Genomic DNA, 19666 nt, shown 5'->3' on the forward strand with positions numbered 1-19666 from the left:
GAATAGAGCATAAGTCTACACCTTCTTCAGTTTTTCATGAAACAAACAGTGGTGTTTCTTCAGATCCATCTGATCAAGGTGGATGGGAAACTGAGTCTCGTGGGTGGATTTCTGGCAGTAAATTTAAAACTGCTAAGGACTCACAACAAAGGGATTAATCAAGATCACCACTGAAGACTTGATCATGTTAATAATCGAAATCCTTTTTTAAAATGTTGTTCCTCTTGCTTGGGATATGTTGGTCATTTACTTCTTGTCTTCATCTTCTTCTTCAACTTCCTTTCCCTCTTTAACTTCCTTTCCTTCTTTTCTGATCTTTGTTGTTTCAGTTTCCTAATTTTGAGGAATATTTTTCTGTGTGGTTGTAACTATTACAATTGATGTGCTTTTTAGCACTGCTTTACTGCTGTATTATTTATGCGATATGAATGAATATATTTGGCACGCCATGCACTCCTAATTAATACATTAGTTTAATGTTCCCGTTTACATACTGGATGTTGGATTGTATCTTTACAAGGTTAATGGTCTTGTACTCCTTCTCACACCGTCTGACACGTTCTACCCCAGTTAAAAGTTAAAAAGTTAAAAGCTTGTTCTAAATAGTCTGAATGCTTGTTGTTGGAATTGTTTTTGATCATTGTTTTTACATTTCTTTCTCTCTCACAATATATGCTCAATATCGTACTTTTGTTTTACTTTGACATTGATTTTTATTGCTTCAGATTCATCTCACATTGGTACTAATGTTACATTAAGTGTATATCCATTTACAACTTTATAATTTTTTTTATTGTTCTCAGTTCCTCATTTCATTACATGCAGTCCACTCAGTCGAAACCGTTGAAAATTGTTTCTCTAAACGTATATGGTTTGACACACTTTCTTAAAAGTAAGAAAAGACCGACTTATATTGGCCACAATAAACCGGATATCGCTTTATTACAAGAGACCGATCTTAGTTTTCTAGGAAGCAAAAAATTTAAACTTGACTCGGTAGGTCAAGTAGTCCATGCAAGTATTAACCCCAAAACCTTTGATCACATACACACGCCGTTTAGGAAATGTTCAGTCACTTTTCTTTGTAGTAAACATCATCCTCACAAACTACTACAAACATGGGAGGATACTGACGGACGTTATATTTTCGCCAAACTCTATATTTGTTACACTTTTATAATAATAGTGGGATCAATATTTTCCCCTACAGACTCTAAACTTTAATCTACTGAGTTGGGATATAATGTTATTAGCAGTTTTTAGTACTCCTTGTGTCCTGATTGGGGGAGACTGGAATGTCTCCATCGACCCGTTCGTTGATAGAGCTGGTGAACCTGATACTCAACATAATAAAGATGGGTATATGCTGAAGGATTTCATTGCTGATTATTCTTTGCAAGAACCCTGGAGATTATTGCAACGATATGAGGGGGATTTTACTCTTACTTCTTGTCCCCTTTTGATAGGTACAAGAATTGATTAGTTTTTTACCTCCTCTTCTGATTTACAGCTGGTAACCCATACGAACGTTGTTCCTTGCAGCATATCGGATTACGATCTTACTGACATCAGCATTGATTTAGGACTTTCAAGATTTCCAAACCCTACATGGAGACTTAATATTTCCTCATACAAAACTCCACAGGATAAGAAAGTATTGTGTTCATACATTGAACAGCTTTTGAAAAACAATGAATGCTCTGTTCAATGCACATACACTTTGGGGCGCTGGGAAGGCAGTATTATGAGGGATGATGATGAGGGATACTGCGCTCGTTATAAAGTGTAAGACTGCCGCAAAAATTGACCTTGAGAAGGAAATCTTGTGTCTTATCTCAATTTACTCTCAAACACAATGCCCATTAGCATTACAGAAATTATCAGCAAAATTTGCTCTTAATAATCTTTATACTTCTCGAGCAGAAAAGTGTTTATTTTTTATTCATCAATGACCCTCCAAACGTGGGGAGGGTACTGGCTTACCCCTTGCGACATCATGAATCCTCTAGAACAATTCCTGCTATTAGAAATTCCGATGATACCCTACTTCCACTCCCATCAGAGATTCTTTCTCGATTTCAGACATTTCATAAAACTCTATACACTTCCACTGATTGTTCAGACCATTCCGAGGAAAATACCTTCTTCTCCAAACTTAATCTCCCTAAATTGACACAAGTACAGAGGAATGCACTGGAGGGAATGTTACCAGTGAAGACGTAACTAGGGCGATTGACTCTTTGGCCACTGCGAAAGAAATGGGGAAGAAGGACGGACGGACGGACTTCAGATTGAATTCCATAAAATTACCAAAACACTTACTGTTCCTCTATTGTTTTCTGTTTACAATGAGGATCTGTGTTTGGGGCATTTACCTTCTGATTTTTTTAAGTGCTCGAATCACAGTTCTTCCTAAACCAGGTAAAGATCCTGTAGAATGTTCTAGTTATAGACCAATCTTGTTAATACATTCTGGCGTTAACATTTTAACGAAAGTATCGGTGCACCACTTTGGTTCAGTAATTACGTCCTTGATACAGTCTTCTCAAGTTGGGTTTGTCCCAGGTCGTTCCTGTGCTAATTATCTTCCTACTGTTTTGCATTTATTATGGCAATTACGAAATGGCAGAGAATGTTCTTCTTTCAGTAGACGCTGAAAAAGCCTTTGACAGATTAGAGTAGGGCTATTTATTTGATACTATGGAAAAAATGGGTTTTGGTAAAGGTTTTATCATCTTAACTAGTGGTATGTATAATTTGCCCACCGTGTCTTTGTCATGTGGTAGGTTCACATCATCATTCAAATGTTTACCTTGGCACTAGGCAAGGTTGATATATATATCTCTCTCTCTCTCTCTCTCTATATATATATATATATATAGAGAGAGAGAGATATATATAACTCTCTCTCTCTCTCTCTCTCTCTCACTGATACTAAGGGTATTGACACTGCTGCTGAGAAAATTAAAGACTTTTATTATGCAGATGATATCCTTTTGATTTCTCGCACCTGAACTCGTTGGCAAATTATTCAATCTCTCAACTAAATACATTCTCGAACTTCTCTGGTTATACAATTATTTGAGCCAAATATGAAGCCCTGCTAATAAGCCCTGTTACCACTGAGGCCACTATTGACGGCCTTCCATTTAAATGGCTACATTCAAAATTAAAATATTTATGGATTTTCCTTAATAGCAGCCTCAAAGATATGGTTGCCGATAATTTAAATCCTATAATTGACCAAATTAATAGATATTTTCAATGTTGGACACTTTTAAGCCTATTAATATGGGATAGGGTGCAGATTATAAAAATGAATACGACTACCAAATGTAATTGTTTTTTTCCACTTTCTTTTCCGAGATTTGTCTTTAAGACAATAACATCCATTATCTCCCGATTTGTATGGAGCGGTGAAAGACCTGTTTAAGCGGTTCCCAATTACATTTTTCATCAGAGAAAGAGGCCTTGCGTCTTCCTCATTTACAATTTAATTTGATTTCACACCATTTGGCCCATTCTATTTATATGCTACCCACTCATAGGAATACATCGCTCTGGATTACGTTGGAACATTCCATTCTCAAATCTGATTTAGATTTAGCAATATATTATAACAAACAATTGAAGTTTACAAACTCCACTAATATTATTATCCATTCCTCGCAACTAGCATGGCAGAAAGCACACAAACCTACGAATACTCATATTTGCCTTCATTATGAAGCCCCCTAAGGGACAATGCAGTCATCACATATAAAGGTACTGAACTCAGTTGGCCTGTTTGGAATAAACATAAACTACATAGGATGTTAGATGTATTTATGCCTTCTCATTCTATGAAGTCATTTTCCAGTTTACAACGAGAATTTGATTTACCTTTGTTACAATTAAACAGATACACTCAACTCTCCTCTCCCCTTGCTTTAAGTATGCGAAAAATCCTGACACAAAATCTCACGCTCCATTTGTATATTATTATATTTATAATTGGAAACATAATAAGGGTACAGTTTCCTGGCCAATATGGCATTTTCATTGACTCTTCATTATCTAGTGAAACTTCCCATTTTTTTAAGTCGTGGTGGTCCACATGTTTAAGTATAGAATTTATGGACGAGGAGTGGGATACTATCTTATGTAACTGTAACAAAGGACTTAGAGATTCTTGCCTTAAATTAAATTGCTTCAAAATACTGCATTGTTGGCTTTGGTCACCATCTAAATTACAATCAGCTAAATTAAGTCCTGCTGGCGATGTGGGACTTTAGATTGTGATATTTTTTATACACTGTGGGCGTGTCCCAACATTCATATATTTTGGCTTCAGATTGAAGATTATTTGAGTGCACAATCTTCTATTAATGTCTCCTTCCCAAAATGTTTATTTCTCTTACGTGATACTTCAGAACTTCTACCCATGTTCGTTCATTCCTTTTAAATGGCTCTCTAGCCTATTAGCTTAGCAAAAATTAATATTTGACGTTTTTGGAGGACCACTCTTAATCTGACTATTCAGTCATGGCTTGAGGATATGTTTGATGTGGCTAATTTTGGGGAAATGATTTATGAGCTAACTGACAATTTGGTTCATTTTAGCCATGTATGGTGTTCTTGTATAGATTAACGATGACTTTGATTTATATTTTATACATTTATGGTCAATGGACTTACACTAGTGATTTTGTTTTTGAATGTATATACTTCCATTTCTTGTGATCATATACCTTTATTTTTATTTTGTCATTCAGTTGTCACTGTATGAAACAATCATTGGTATGTAATTTTGGGGGGAAAAAGAAAATAATTTTTAATAAAGAATTGTGATGCAACAGAAAAAAACAAGATTTAAAGGCGTCTTTATTGCTCATTCACTTTCTGAATGAACAGATACCTGTTCCTTCCAGCTTAAGTTCACTCGCCAGAATGGATGAGTAAGTGCTAAAAGTAGCTCTACCTGATAAAATCTGACTCGCCATAGCGTGGGCGAGTAGTTTTTTGAGGCCTGGATTAGACCTCAACACAATGTGACCAAAACAAAGGAACAAGCATGGAAAGTGGTTAAAATAGTCATCATGCCTGTGTACCAAATTCCACAAAGTACTTAAAAATCATTAAAGCATAGTTACCCGTTGCAATTAGAAATACGCAAACACATGTTAAATAGATAGACTAAGTAGAAAATCACCAAATTGAAAATGACGAGCGTTTTTCTTTGATATTTGAACAACTTAACATAAACAATGAAAACAAATAAACCGCTATGTAAAGATCAGTAAAGAAAATTATTCAAAATAAGTAATAACCATTCCGTGCATTTAGCCAAAGGTATGGGTATATTTGCTTTTGCCTGAAACAATTTGTGAAGTTTATTAGTGTTCCAGAACAGATGCATGTCTTTAGCAATGATTCTATTAGCTGCTGGTCCTCCCCCCCCCCCCTCCCCCTCCCCCCCACTCGTGCTGAGCTCTTTTTTTGGCTGTTTGGAATACTTTGCGATGAGGGCCCCAAATGTTTTTTCCAGATAAGGTATTTGTGTCCTTTTTTTTCCAACATCCGGGGGATTCTAATGGTACCCAGGGTTTGTGCATTACCCTGGAGAGGACTAGGTAAGTAGGCAAAATATAGCAAAATGTTAAGTTTTTTTTTTTTGTTTTTTTAATGAAAATAGGGAAAAGTGCTCCAAACAAAAGTGTCTTATTTTTTTTTTTTACCAAATTTGGCATCCACGGACAGTTTGCTGTACTAATGTCCCCATCTTCCCAGCTTTCATGAACATGCAGAGCTGAATCAAAAAGCTTAATTTTGTACCACTGGTTTGTCATTTTCCTAAGAGGTAGCCCATTTTTCATATTTTGTGTACTCTCAACCTACTTCTAGTTTGTGATAGAAACTAGTGTGAAACCCATGTGTGATCCAGAATATCCATAGATTTGTGAAAAGTAGACATAATTCAGCAAGGGGTCATACGTGTAGATCCCTCAAGGTTTTCCCAAGGAAAATAACTGTTGAAATAAATACTGAAATGAGTAAGAAAAAACGGACCTTTGTGACATTTTCATCTGTAACTTTTTGTCGTGATAGCTGATTTACAAAAGCAATATACCAATGCATTAGCTACACTGTTCTGGTTGTGGGGATATATAGGGTTTGTAGGCTGTCCAAGAACCCTAGGTACCCTGAGCCAACAACTGAGCTGTACCATACATTGGTTTTTCATTGAGTACCAAATATAGACCAATTTATATAGTGTAATAGGCAGAGTGGAAAATGGGTATTGGGGAAACCTGTGTTTTTCTGAAATAGGCACAAGATATGGAGTTTAGATGCAGTGGTTGGTTGTTTCTACATCTCTGAATTTGTGGGTACCTGTACTATCATACGATTTTAGAGGGTATTTTTCAAAATGTCATCTTTCACTGGCTTACATTTGAAGGGCACAAATGCAGCAAAATCCAATTGGTAATAACAAATGTTATAATATTCTATGCTGCCGCAAGTCTTCCAATAAAAGTGGTACCTGACTTGTGTGGGTAGGGCTAGTGGCCGAGACAGGAAACAGCCAAAAACACAACATGGATGCATTGCCATTTTCCACCAAAAACTACCCTTTTTTTCCTAATGTGGGTAGCTCTAGATTTTGGACCCAGTTAAGCCGGAAATCAGGGAAACCTAGTCAACCTGTACATTTTTATTTTTTTGTAAAACTAGACACCTAAGGGTATCCAAAGTGGGCTGACTTGCGTGGCTGTCACCAGGTTTTGTTACCCAGAACCCCTTGAAAACTGCAAACTTTGACTAAAAAACACAATTTCCTCACATTTCTGTGATGAAATATTATGGAATCTTTGGGAAGCCCCAAGCTTCTGTCCACTCTGTACTCTCCCAAGTCTCCCTAAATAAATGGTATTTCACTTGTGTGGGTAGGCCTAGTGTCTGCGACACGACACAGTCCAAAACGGAACATGGACACATTGCATTTTTCCACAAAAAAACTGACCCTTTTTCCCCCACTGTGGGCAGCTCTAGATTTTGGACCCTACCTCAGCTGCCACATAGAGAAACCTAGCCAACCTGTATATTTTTTAAAACTAGACTCCTACGGGTATCTAGGGTGGGCTGACTTGCATGGGTCTCACCAACCAGGTCCTCGCCCCCCCCAAAATCCCTTGCAGACCTCAAACTTTGGCTAAAAAAACATGTTTTCCTCATTTCTGTGATGGAAAGTTCTGAAATCGGCAGGAAGCCACAAACTTCCTTCCACCTGGCAATTTCCCGGTATCCTGAAAAAAACGGTGCCTCACTTGTGTTGGTAGGCATAGTGCCCTTGACAGAAAAAGGTCAAACCAAGGTCAGTGGAAGTCCCTTGGCAAAGGCTCCCTTTGACCTTGGTTTCTGCTTTTCCTTTGTGGCGGGCACTAGAATACCTTATGGGATCCACACAAGGCACACACACACCCCAGACTTTCTCTATTGCTCATCTCTCAACATAGCGATTTAGGACCTTTTGTGTCCTTTTCTTTTGGGCCATCCCCACAAGTGGGGTACTGTTTTATTGGGAGACGTGTGAAAACTCAGGGTGGTAGGAAACATGTGGCTCCACGCAGATTCCATGTCTTTCCATCACAGAAATGTGATGAAATTATGTTTCTTAGCAAATTTTGACATTTGCAAGGGCTTCTGGGTAATATTACTTGGTGAGAGCCACCCCTGGACTCACCTAGTTGTCTAGGTTTAAAAAATCTGCAGATTTGCATAGGTGCCGGTGAGCTAGAACCCAAAATTCACAGCGACCCAAAATGAGAAAAAAGGAGTTCTTAGTAAGACCCATCTTAACGCCACAGATATAAATCTGGCACTAATTGTTAAAGTTAATCCACCACTTTAACTGGTTGGTATTAGCACCTCCAGAAATTATGGTTTCAAAGCACAAGTACATATCAAAGTATCGGAATTTTGAAACCAAGACTTAGGAAGGTGAGCCATCAAGCCATGTCGAGGCACCAACTGTTTTATGGTCCATTCACACGCCATTCATGCACCAAACACACTGTGGGCTCAGTCAAACCAATCATTGCACTCACATCAACATACTGCTGCCTTGCAAGGGCCCATCACATTAATATGCCACATGACAGAATCAGTTTGACTACATTTTACCACCTATCAAGTAACTGCCTCTTCTTTCTGATCATTTCCGATTACATGCTAAGTGATCCTTTACCAATGGCTCCCATGACAGCCGCATGAGGCTCAGGAAGACATGCTTACATGCATCTTTAGCGCATTTACTGTGGTAAATCCAACTCCTTCCAGTTCGTGGATGCAAGTTGGGCATGTCTGCATGTGCCTTTGAGGCATCATTCCTCGAACTCAGTGAGCATATGTACATCTGAAACTAAGGCAAAAATGCTGTAGAATACTGCTGATTTTCCTTAGTGAGAATGTCATAAACTATGAAGAACGGTATTTTTTGAAACACAGCATAGTCAGTGAGAATGTAGCATATGTCCAATCCACCGTTATGTGCAGTGATGTGACTGTAATGCGCTTATCATACAGCAAACTGAACATCTACTAAGTTCAGACTGATGATCAACATGGCAAGCAGGTCAAGAATTTACCCATACGTGCCATAGTAATTCATTATCAGGGTGAGTGTGGCACCAATGGGTTTGAAGCCAAAGATGAAGTCATGGCATGTGTATCTGTACTACCTTTACTATCTGCCTTCTACCTATGCAATATCCCTGTGAAAGCACACCTACTGTAAGCTTTTCTTACCTGTTCATGTCTCTGTCCTCATCTGAGTCCTGACTAATCCTGTATAATTCAGGGGTGTATTAAAATATCTACTTGTCCAGGGGACAGGTTGCTTCTCAAATCTACTTGTCCTGTAAAAAGATCTACTTGTCCCTTTGGTGCCATGTAGTGTGGCGACAAATTATGGCAGCAATTAATAGCCTCTCTGATTATGCCAGGGCTACTACCATAGTAGGGCTTGAATACTTGGAGTTTCAATCCCCACTGTAGCAATTTCCTTATTTTGCCACCTTTCTGCAGATCTGCATACTGGGGCTGGAGGAAGCAGTAAGCAATAGTTCCAGGGCTGGAATGCCTTTGAGTCAGCAAACCTACTAACCTGCATGTTTTAAAGATTTTTACCAGCTTCTCTCTAATATTTTCCCATAATAAGAAAGGTTGGACATTTACTCCTGACAATGGCAGAATTAGAACTTCTTCCAGGGTTGGGAAGAAAGTGCTGGAGGGAAAATGAACTTGCAAATGCTCAATAGATTTTCACATGAGCAAATCTACACATCGTATTTACCCACGCTAAAATACAGTTCACAAATATTTTATAGGTGTACAACATATACCATGGGTGCACTTTTGTGACTTTCTTTAAGAATTTGGGGCCACAAGTAGGTAGGTTCAGATTTGTGACCTGCAAATTGCGAGTCGCAAATCCGAATGTAGGATGGTGTCCTTGACACCATCTGTGATTCGCGTGGGCTTTGCAAATGCCCACATCATGAATAATCATGAGGTGGGTCGCAATTTGCGACCCCCTCACGAATGGTGGCCTGCTGGAGACAGCAGACCACCATGTCTGTGACTACTTTTCAATAAAGCTGTTTTTTGGTTTTTTTTTTGTAATGCAGCCCGTTTTCCTTAAAGGAAAACGAGATGCATAACAAAAACGAAAAATGAAACGTTTTCGTTTAATTTTTTCAGAGCAAGCAGTGGTCCCCAGGACCACTGCTTGCTCTGAAAAAATGTTTACAGTGACATTCACAATGGGAAAGGGGTCCCATGGGGATCCCTTCCCTTTTGCAAAAGTGTTAGCACCCATTTGAAATGGGTGCAAACTGCGATTGGTGTGCGCCCGCGTTCGCGGTCACAAAACAATCCTACATTGCACTGCGAGTTGCAATTAGGAAGGGAACACCCCTTACTAATTGCGAGTCGCAAACCCGTTTTGTCATTCGGTAACCAGGTTACTGAATCGCAAAACTGGGTTTGTGCATTGCAATGTGCTTTTGCACGTCGCAAACAGCGAAAGTCGCTGTTTGCGACATGCAAAAAACTACCTACATGTGGTGTCTTGGTCCCTAATTAGGTCTGGTGTTAACAAAGACATTTTGTTTTTATTAAACTTCTATTTCTCTCTCTTTCGGCTGGCTTTACTGTGAGTGATCGCATTCTGCTCTTCCGCAAGGAGCATATTGCCACACAAAGTAGTTTTGTTCAGTGTCAGGAACTACAGTGGCAATCAGTGACGTAACGAAACTGGAGGGTGCCCCTTTGCAAAGAACATGGAGGAGCCCCCTCTCCAGACTCACTCAGGGCAGGTGCTGTGCTGACGGGGCCCCCTGGAGTGCGGCTGCGGGGCCTTTGTTATGCCGCTGGTGGCAACGTGTGCTTTAAGAGTTCAAAAACTTTTTTGGGGGGGTTTGCCAATGTTTGTTACAATGTTGAGGGCCTGGTAGCTCCCACAACAATAAAGTGTTACAAAAGCCATGTCAAAACAAGACACGCATTGATGAAACTAAAAGACTTATAAAAATATGCCAGATCAGTTGGCTTTGTCAGTGTTTGTTTATTTTCATGCTTCCCATAATCGTGTTGAAAATGGTTACACTGATTTTCCATTAGAAATATTTTTGGGAAATACTAGCATGCATCAACACATTTTACTAAATGACACTTCATTTGCATATAATCAGAGAGCATTCTGGGAGCATTATACTTAGCCTCTTAGCCTAAACTTTTCAAACATGTGTGTACAAGTTTTTGTTTTTTTGTACTGGAACCAACGTCAGTAGTGAAGTGTGACCTTAAAACATTTATTTACACCACGCACCCTAATAATGTAGGCTTTCAAATAATGAACCATAAATACAAGTTCGAACAGCATTATCTTTCGGAAACACATTACCTCAACTGCAGAGAGTTCAACTCTCTGTAAACAGGCAGCCAAAGGGTTTGTGCTGCAGGGTGTTGGGCCTACTTGTCCCAAGGACAAAGTAAACATAAAAACTTGTTGCCCTTGACCCCAAACAAGGTGTCCCGGTCGTCGGGCGATAGGAATTCCACATCCCTGATAATTGCCAAGTGAACCTATACTAATACCATCTGTCCCTAGCTACTTGAAGCTCAAGATAACGTGTCTTTCATGCACCATCAGCACACTTACTATGCTAAATCCAACCTTTTTTCAGTTTGTGGATGCAAGTTGGGCGTGTTGAAGTATCCCTTATGAGGTCTCATTCCATGAACTGAGCGAGCATATCGACAGTTAAAACTAGGGCAAACATGCTGGGGAATACTACCTAATTCCCTAAAGTAACAAGCCAGACAGATGTCCTGTGGGGATCATTCACTGACTCTTCTACTTTTGCTTTGAAGATGAGAAAACTCAGTTTCTACTTGTATCATACCCAATGTTATTGAAAAAGGGTACAGGACACACTATCTTGTATGATGATTGTTTTCACCTCTTATACTAAAGATGTGAAAACAATCATCATCCAAGATATTGTGTCTTGTACCCTTTTCAATAACATTTGGTTATGTGACAAGTTACTAATTGAGTTTGCACACTTTCAAAGCAAGTAGAAATGTTGGTGAATAAGTCCAACAGGACACTTGTTTGACTTATTACACTTAGCTCTGGTTATCATGGGCAGTCAGGGTGGCCATTGTGTAGTGTACATAAGTTTTCTAAAAAGCACTTCAAAATCTATTCAATCCTTTAACATTTTGCCACACAGGGTACTCCGTGACAACGTACCATATGTTCCGTCCACCATTATGTGAAGTGTGGGGGCTATAATGCACTTTTCAATCGGCTAACAGAACACCTACCACGTTCTGATGGCAGATAAATATGTTGAGCAGGCCATAAGGAAGTCCATGATTTCCTCAAGTAGAGGAACTAAAATTCTGAAGCAGCTTGCCTAGCGAAGTAGTGGCTCATGAAAGGTAGGTATCCAGGCACAGCCATTGAAGGGTTTAGCGAACAGCAGCTCCACCTCTGTCAGTTTCCCAGTATTTCACTTTTGTATGATACAACATACAACATAAAGCTAGTAAGAAAACACAGGGCTGGCTGAGATGGGCACTGGGGACAGTAAAACATGCTCTCCTGCTTTTTACCTGCTTAGAGCAGACTTTACAACGACAACATGGTCAAGCCTTTTTAGGTGTTTCAGGAATGCAATCAGCAAAGGTTCGCTCCTGCAGCCTTACCATGTCCTACAGAACATCTGAAGTAGAGGCTACAGCTTCTGTAGCAGTAAGGCTTAAAATGACAGACAACTGAAAGTCAAGGAAAGACAAGTGTTCCTGTGATTGTCTGATGATAAACGACATACGCATTGTATATTGCCATCTGGATCAGGTGGGTAAACAGTTTCTTGTACCAAGTGCGAGTTTTGCATTGCATGGCTGAAGAACCTGATTATTCTTATCCACTTCGCCCATGTCTTTGCTGTAATCGATTATTCAGGTGGGCTTGTGAACTTCAGCCATCTGACCCCAAATCGTGATGGAGGAAGTGTTCTTATCATGAATTGGAGTGAGCACGTACACATCACGGCTATGCGAGAACTTGACTACGAGCAGTTCGTTGGAATGCAATGCAGTGCTTTGGGACTGCTGGAGCTTCTTGCAAACAAGCTCCTGCTGGAGTCCTTTGCAGTAACAACAAACTGTACCGCAGGCAACAGTAGCAGCTTTGTACAGTTCACTAAACCACTGTACTTCCATATAGAAATTGTCCACATAAAGGTTATTATCTTTGTGAAGGAGTGTCTGGACAATCTTTCCTGTGACTCCTAGTGTGAGAGGGCAACTTACAGGGCTTGGAGGGGAGTCCTTCTCTGTATATCTTGTCAAGCTGTACGCATATCCAGTAGAGCGCTCACAAAACATGTACAGCTTGATGCCATAGTGAGCACTTTTGCTTGCAATGTGCTGCCTGAACAGTAGCCACCCTTTTCACAGGATCAAGGACTCGTTGATGGCAATATTCTTTCCAGGAGTATAAATCTGTGGAAACATGGCAGATAAATGTTCCATGACCGGTCGAATTTTTAACAACCTGTCATGGACTGGATGGTCCCAGGGCAATGCTACGGAATTGTCATTGAAATGCAGCCTGTGCTACAATAGCAAAAGAAACTCTCTCTGTTCATGTACAGGGTGAAGATGAGGGTTATCCAAACCATGCGAGTAGACCTGTAGGACTGCAAGTTTGGTTTCTGCACTAACCCCATTTTGAGCGCAAGGCCCAAAATATCTTCAACTCCTCAAGCGCAGTGCCCTAAAATGAAGCCCTAGATTGCCTCCATGTTCCCTCAGAAATTGTTTGCATGCAAATTTGTTTGCTGCGGAGTTTGATCAAGGAAGTCAACATCCAAAAAGTGATGGACATAATCAGTTGGCAAAAAGTTTGTTTCATCAACTTTACGTCCAGTGTCGCCAGTGAAAGGTGGAATTTGGGCCTGATCTAAACTGGGGGGCTACCAAGAGAACACTCTCCAAGCAGCAAGTTCCTGCTGTCTGGGTTGGTCTAACCTGCTACGGTCGCCCCACTGCACAGTGTGTGGTTGCAAAGGGACAGCACAACTACCTTTAACGTGCCCCTCAATCGCTGGAAGATGAGTCGTCTGATGGGACTCCGCCAACTGAAAAATCACTTCCAGATACTGTTCCATTTTCCTCTCCCTCAGGTGCTGTCACAGTATCTGCTGTCTCTCTGTTCCTTCCTCATAGCTGTCCTCCATAACCTTATATATATATTTGCTGACAAAACAAATGTTACAGGGACGTTTTAGTTAGGCTTTGAATTTACTCTTACAAAACCATAGAAATTCAGCAGTTATAGTTAGAGTTCTTTCAAGGAACTATAACTCCAGCTCTTGCCATGCACATTTTTTTTTATCAATAATATTATTGCAACCGTTGCAGTGATATCAAAGATGCCATACAAGATCTCATTAATTACATAATATGTGGAGTAATTAGCTGTGTGTGGCGATGGCACCAGTTATAGTTACTTAGGGCGTGAATAATAGTTGTTGTAAAGGTAGTTGTGCTGTTCCTTGTTTTTTTTCCAGGGAATTTCTGTTTTTTTGAACGTAAAGTAATTTTAATTACTATCGTTTATTCCAACCCCCGCCACGCTCAGCCTTTGGTCGTGCGCGTCATGGTTGGTCTCAATACCAGGCCTTGCAGCCAAGCCATTATAACCATCCAACCCAGCGCCACGTATGGCCTTTGGCCGTACGCAGTCCAAGTTGGCCACAGGGCCTTTCTCTGTCAGTGAATGTGTAAATGGGTGCGTGAGTTTCTGAGTAGGTGCCTGCGCCTCTGAGTGCATGTCTGAGTAAATGAATTAGTGCATGAATGAGTCTGTGTTTTTTTTTTATTTTTTATTTCCATGATCTCTACCATTTTGCGAATAATCAGCTGAATTTTGACAAAATTTGTGAATTTTGCACATATTGTGCGTCATGATGCAAAACTACATTAAACCTGTAAGTTGCCCCTAAAACACACCTATTTCACACCCCTGTGGTCAGGGTACCTTCACCCTGACCCCTTAACTCACTTCCCATTAGAATTTTTACTCCCAGGGTCCGTGTCCCGTGAAATAAAATGGTGGTTGCAACACTTCTTTTTGCATGCATATTCACAAACATTCATGAATTTCATGAATTTTTTGTGGCCAGAGATATACAAATGTATTTGCGTTAAATATCCCCCTAAACTATTGAACATGTTTACACGAAATAACAAAAAGCACAATCTGCGTACTGGCAAAAAATTTCTTCCAAATTTGGTATAATTTTGTCCAGTGGTTCGAGGTTGTTGACGGGTCCTGTGGGAATTAACATGGGATACGCAACGTTTGAGCCCCCTTTTTCTTGGCTCCCACTTGACGGAACACCCTGAAACTTCCTGTGTGCAACAAGAAACACCGGGCCACTTTTTGGGAAATTTTGTGAAGATTCGTCAAACGGTGCCAAAGTCAAAAAGTGCTTACTCTATGGAAACACAGTCCTAACTTTAGCTACCTATTGGCGACCACCAGTAGGTAATAAAATATATATGTATGTGTATATATATATATCTATATATATATATCTAATAATAATGGATTGTGCCATAGATTTTATCTGTTTATAATGAAAAGCAGTAGGTCTGACCTAATAATTGTGAAAAACATGGTAAAGCCAATAGACCTTTAAGTGTGAATTGTTATTAAACTGTGCTGAAGCCTGTACCCAGGCATTGCATTACACAGTTTCTCACATATTACTGTATTAAGCAAGAGTTTTGGTGTTGGTTTCCCTTTCTGGTCTACCCCTCTGGCAACCCATGCACGTTGATTTACCCTTCAATACATTTTTCAGTGTATTCTTGAGGGTTGCCATGTGGGCATGCCTAAATTGGTTATGATGACAAGCCAGTGATAAATGTTCTAGACCAGACTGGTTCTATGGTTCTATGGTTCTTTAGGAACATTTATGTCAGATGCCATAGCTCTGATCTGTTGATTATGAAAAATGACATCAAAAGCAGTAAGGCCGACTAGTTTATTGTGAAACGTGTTTGTTATAGCTAGTGGGCCTTAAAAGTGGATTGTCATTACACTGTATTAAAGAAGGTAGAAAGAAAGTTTGTTACACAGAACGTCAGATTTTTGTACTAGGCATGTTTTTTTTGGAGTAGGACCCCTCTCTGACAAAGTTGAAGATCTGCAATGTTGTAATCCTTGTTAGACCCTTTTCAGGTGGGTTTATATATTTTGCGAATTATAATTTTGTGTATATTGTTAATTTTATGTCATAAGCCATAGGCCTTTATGAAACGTTACAACAAAGGAAGTATGCCTGGTTTACTTATTGTGAAATGCATTGTGTTTATGAAAGCCAATAGGTGTTTAAAGGTGAACTGTTATGGATTGTTATTACACAGTGTTAAAGACTGTAGACTGGTATTTTGTGACATGGAATCTTGCAGATTATTTTAGTAAGCAAGGCTTTTAATGTTGGTTACCTCAGGTGAACCTTTGGGGGTATAAGATACACATTGTGATCGTTCTTGTCGGACATTTTTGAGAGGGGCTCGTCTGCAACTTAAGCAAGATGATATTTTCTATTTGTATATGGTTCAAACTTCTATATATTGTACATTAATACAAAAAGCCTTTTTTATTTGGGCCAGTAGTTTAAAGAAATTCAGTGAGCTCAGCTTGCATTATGGACAGTGATTCCAGTACAAAAACATCTGCACGTTTGCAAAATTTAACAATTTGAGAGTACTTAAAGTGCTCCCAGAAAGCTGATTACATGCAGAAAATCAATAGCAAGAATAGTGTATTTTTTGCTTTCAAAATGAAAAATACATTAAAAAATTCCACCTCAAGTCTTTTGCTAAATTGTTGCAAAACATTAGATATTTTGGAAGTAGAAATAGTTTGTTTCTGAAAATTCTTTCCTTAAAAATATAGTACAATATAAAACAGTTCCAACTACTTACAAAAATGTAAAAAGCAAATCATTCATTTGTAGATTCTTGCCTTAAAAACATAATACAATCTAAAATAATTTCATCAATACGCAATTTTTTAGAAAACCAATTCTTTTGTCATTCGATTTCATGGTGGTATACCAAAGTCAGAGGGGAAACACCCCTATAGTTATTAAATGGGATGGACCTCTTGATGTGGCGAAATGCTTGTTTCTGTGCAAAATTCTTGATGCTGCCTAACATTTAACCATGATTCCTGATTCTAGTAGTGAACACTTAATTAGTCGCATGACAGCCTAAAAAAATCAGTTATGATCTGAACTGAAGCAGAATCCTTTTATGCATATGATAAAACACATTGTGCAATATACAAAGTTCCATTATGTTATCTTCTAATGCTTGCACACCAATGGATACCAGCTACTAAGTAACGGTCAAGACAAGAGAGAATAAAGTGCAAGTCTCCACTTTCATACAATACAAGACATAACACATAATAAGCACAATAAATGATGCAACTTGTTCATCATCTCTTGTAAAAACACTTTCAGATGTGTATTGGCCATTAGACGTGCAACCCCCTCCGTTTCTACAGTAGTCCTACTGCAAATAAGTATCTACTCAAAGTAAACACTATATGGCTGGAAGTATCATTTTTCAGAACCCTTAGAACTTGAAGATGTTGCCTAAGCCCTAGGTTGCGGCATGAAGGATGTATCGATTTTCTTCTGGGCCACTCCGTTGCCTGACAGAAAAACAGTACATGCGTCACATTCTCTTTACTGCGAGTAGCACAAGACGCAGTTATATTCCTCAGATTCACCATTGCCATTTTTCCATTTCATTGTGTGATATCTTCATTTCTAAAGTGACACAATGAAATTTTATATAACCTTTTTTTGCCAGCTGAGATTGTATAATGTCCACAAACAATAATTAAGAAAGGCATATGTTTAACATCCAAAATTTGTGCAATCTCCCCAGGCTAAAATGTTGATGAAAATTAGCTGCAATATTGGAGAGATTTTATAACATCATGACATAAAGCTTAAAAGGTGTAGGTGTGAAAACACAGCCTTGTCTCACTCCCCTTCGTATTGGGATATGATCCATTAGTTCACCTTGGGGACCCCAGCAAACTTGAGCATATTTCTTATGATGTAGTCTTATTATTTGGGAGAGAAGGTTTCCAGGGGCTCCTAGCATCTTTAGCGAATCCCATAGTACACTACTTGGGACCAGATTGATTGCCTCCCTCAGGTCGACAGAGGCAATATATAAATGTTCTTGCCTTATTTTTATGTACTTCCAAATGATATTGGCAAGCCTGAACACCTGATCTAATGTACTGACCTTTGACCTGAAGCCAGCCTGTTATGGTGACATTACCTTATTTCCCCCCATTTCACTCAGTGAGTTTATTCAGGATCTGCCTCGCATAAATGTTTTGCAGGCTATTCAGGAGACTTATTGGTGTATAATTAGCAGGATCTTGACAAGTCACCTTTTTTTTAAAGATGGGAATGATATTGGCTCCTTACCATGTGTCCGGAACTAGGGCTGCCAAAGTTATGGATTAACACACTAAGTTGTCATATGGTAACCAAATTGATAGGTCGTGCCGCAGTAAGTTCCCTGGAATTTTATCTGGACTCAGCGTCTTATTTTAGCTGCCTCAATTTAATCTGTCCAATTAGTGTCATCCAACCTTTGCTTAGCTAGTGCCAATACTCTCTTATATTGTGCCCTGATCGCATGAATAGCAGGAGGAGATTTGGATTTTAAAGCCCTCATCAGTGCCTTTTTAGACAATTGACAATCCTTTGTGTACCAGGGATATCCTGTGTTATTGTTGTAACTTGATCTAGGCTTTTGAATTGGCCCTTTACCAAATGTGGTTTTAGCTTTTGAACTAAGGAGTTGTGTATATCTGCTATGGGGATATCAGATAATGGAAGTTCAACAAATGGAGGCAACATGTTGTAAAAAGGATTATAAATCTCAGTTAGGGCAGTCAGATTGCCTAATATCTTTCGTCACTTAATAGATCTATGCTAATTTCCAACCATTGGTATGACAGTAGGAGACAGTAGGAGAACCAGCAGGCAGACCCAGCCTCTCAATCTAGGACCCTGACATCATCAATTGTAGTAGAAGATGATCACTATCAGTCCTACAGTCTACCTTAAAATATATCATTTTATCACAAAGGGAGACACCTATCAGGAAGTAATCAATTTTAGACCTAATACTTCCTCTTAAATGTGTATGAGCCTAAATTAGCAGATTCAAACCTGCCATTGCAGGCCCACAGGCCATGTACTACAGTCAAGAGGGTCTGTAGGGCAGTCACAGTGTAAGAAATGTGGGAAGTTGTATCAAGAGTCGGAATGCCCCACATTTTGTCATCCTCCTCAGTGACCATGTCGAAACCACGTATGGGCTAATATGTAATTTTGAGGCTCACTCCTATTATTACCATTTAGTTTGATTTTTATTGAGGTTAGGAAATTTTCCAATAATGCTAATGTTGGGGATTCCATGCTTCTCTCCCTTGGCTTTATGTAGATGTAAAACAGATTAAATTTTGGTCCCTTTTGTGTAGTGTTTCGAAGTCACAAGATTCCTGGGGAGACTATTATTAGGACGTGGATGCAAACTTTTAAGGATATATTTACCCATACGCCCCCCCGATGGACTGCTACTAGGAGAAGTTATGGCATTAACAAATAGGTTTTGTATCCTGGTTTATATGGTGGTTATGTTAACCAGGATTCCTGTAATAAATATACGTGGCACTGGTCAACGTAATCCTGCCAATCAGGGTCAGTAGGTTTTTGCTTTAGGCCTACAACATTCCAAGAGAGTAAATGTAAAGAATCAGTAAATTGTCATCCTTTGGTTTAAAAGGGAAGATGGCAATTAGTGAATCCATGGATCAGTCCCAAGTGATGTCTATAGCATCATGAGTCACCAATATCAATTTCCACAGGGTTTAATAAGACATGGAATTGTTGCCACTGAATAAGGGAAGGTCCCTATTTTGGAATTGTGCGTGTTGAGAACACGTCTCAAAGAGAGGGAGTCAGTCCACACTCTCCAGGTTAGCCGAAGCACG

At 39.3% G+C, this 19666-nt stretch overlaps 1 protein-coding gene across 1 annotated transcript in view; it reads left to right on the forward strand.

Annotated features, from left to right (window-relative positions):
• The window catches only part of AMFR (autocrine motility factor receptor), a 487879-nt gene that overhangs the window by 32102 nt on the left and 436111 nt on the right, over positions 1–19666 (forward strand). The window lies entirely within an intron of this gene.

This window comes from Pleurodeles waltl, chromosome 12, assembly GCF_031143425.1.
Source record: "Pleurodeles waltl isolate 20211129_DDA chromosome 12, aPleWal1.hap1.20221129, whole genome shotgun sequence".
Taxonomy (NCBI): Eukaryota; Metazoa; Chordata; class Amphibia; order Caudata; family Salamandridae; genus Pleurodeles; species Pleurodeles waltl.